At 38.3% G+C, this 2,323-nt stretch overlaps 1 protein-coding gene across 1 annotated transcript in view; it reads right to left on the bottom strand.

Annotated features, from left to right (window-relative positions):
• The window catches only part of LOC101562605 (zinc finger protein 709-like), a 51,785-nt gene that overhangs the window by 44,985 nt on the left and 4,477 nt on the right, over window positions 1-2,323 (bottom strand). The window lies entirely within an intron of this gene.

The raw sequence follows: 2,323 nt of genomic DNA, 5'->3' as shown, positions 1-2,323 counted from the left end.
TTTTTTTTTTTTTTGGTGCTACCAGGGATCAAACTCAGGGCCTTGCATTTGTCACACAAGTGCTTACACCACTGCTCTATCTCTCTGGCCCAAAACAGGATATTATAAACAAATAAAAAGCATGACATAATTTTCATTTAATGGCTAAACTTAGGTGGTGGAAAAATTTTAGGAATGTATACGTACAAATTTGGCAATAGAAGAGGCAGATGTGGCAAATGAAAGAAGCTGGCAAGCAACCAAAGTGACAATAAAATACCTTTCCTTCATTAACTTATTTCCTAGTGGATTTACAAGTGATCCACTGAAACTTTTCAGACACTGATCTTGATGAACTAATTGTATTTGTACCAATTTCTCAGGATGAATATATTCATAATGTATAGCAAATATATACAAATATGCACACTAAAATAACTATTGTATACTCAACTGGACATATTATCAAATGTTTATCTTTAAAAAAGGAGAAAAACAAAATCTCTGCAGCTTATGTCCCTAGGGTAACACAATATTCACCTAAATCCAGACAACATATTTATAAGAAAAGGCAAATTACAGCCCATTACACTAATGGTTGTAGATTTTCAAATCCAGGATAGAAATTCACCTAAGAAAATATAAGGGTGTATTAGAAAACAGGTTCTAATCTTTGCATGTAGCTAAATGGAAGCATGGGTCCCTATTGTGCATGATGTAGGTTTAATCTAAGTACCCACAGGAAAAAATGTATGAAAATGTTGTGTCTGGGGCCGGGATACAGCTCAGTGCCACAGCACCTGCCTTGCAAGTATGAGGTCCTGAGTTTGATTCCCAGTACAAAAAAGAAAGTTGTGTCTGTTCATCTTATCAAAGGATGGCTCAGCATCATAAAACTATGGTAAAACTTATCACCAAAAAGCAACAAAGAATAAGCTGATATGATTATTTGACGCACCATAAATATCTTCTAAAAGCCAATTTTTGTTATTTCTTCAAGGCTTCTAAGAAAAGTGATTATTAACTTGGCAAAGCACATATTCCAAAAAAAACTAGCAAATGTTACAATGAATGGAGATGCAGTGCATGAATTATTTCAAAATCAGAAATAAGTCAGGCACACACACACACACAATAAATAAATAAATAAATTAAAAAAAAATGGGGCTGGTGAGATGGCTCAGTGGTCTAAAGCACCTACTTAGAACAAGCTAAGCTAAACAAAAGCACAGGGACTGCGGTTCAATCCCCAGCACCACATGCCAGCCAGCCCCGCCCCCTGGTGGGCTGAACTGGCCACACACACACACACACACACACAATAAATAAATTAATTAATTAAAAAAAAAAAGAAAAGAAATAAGTCAGGATATTCACTGTCTCTACTATTCTGACCGATGAAACAAAACTTCATGTGTTACTACAGGGCATACAGGCAAGACAGACCAAAAGCAACAAATGAGTTGCAACTAAATTAAAAAATCTATGCAAAAATGATGAAAGAATCAAGATGTAAAATTTGAGAAGTAACAAAAACACTATGTTCTGAAGCTAAGATTAACCGGAAAAAGTCCTGGTGTATTTCATAACTTCCACACTTATTAAAACTATCCCAATGCAATGAAGCTACATGATAGTTAGAACCCTAAATTATAGATAAATTTTGCTCTCAAACACGTTGATGTCATGGTCAGCACACGCCTGATGTTTAGGAACCAGTGTTTAGCTGTTGTTTAAATAGGAAAAATATATTTTGTTACTAATAGAATCAAAAGTGCAGAAATGTCCGTATGGGTATAATGAATATTTTAGGGAAAAAATAAATTGCCAAAAATATATTTAGGGCTGGCAAGTTCAGCATACTATGGACCTACTTTGTTTTGTTTTGTTTTTGCTGGAACCGGGGATTGAACTCAGGCCCTTGCACTTGCCAGGGAAGTGCTTATTCCACTGAGCCATCTCCCCGGCCCCTAAGCACCTACTTTGGCAAGCTCAGAGATCAGGTTTGATCCCCAGTCCCGCAAGCCTTGCTGTCCCTGCCCCCGGGGCGCACTCAGCTGGTGAAGGATTCCGGGAGGGGTGGCACTCGCCCGCCCCGTAGTCCCAGAGCCGGGAGGCTGAGAACAGGAAGATCACAGAGTACTAGCTGCATAATGAGACCCTGTACCAAATACATAATGCCTGTGACCCCAGCACTTGGGCGGCTGAAATAGGAGAATCACCACAAGTCAAGCATATTCACTGTCTCCACCATTCTGTCCCATGAAACAAAAAGGCCAACTGGAACTGCAGAGTGAAATCTTGTCTCTAAACGACAAAAAACCAACCAAACAACAACAAAAAA

Source organism: Octodon degus, unplaced genomic scaffold (genome assembly GCF_000260255.1).
Source record: "Octodon degus isolate 3935 unplaced genomic scaffold, OctDeg1.0 scaffold00054, whole genome shotgun sequence".
NCBI classification, from domain to species: Eukaryota; Metazoa; Chordata; class Mammalia; order Rodentia; family Octodontidae; genus Octodon; species Octodon degus.
Note: the sequence above shows the minus strand (reverse complement) of the source record. Positions and strands in the feature narration are given on the sequence as shown.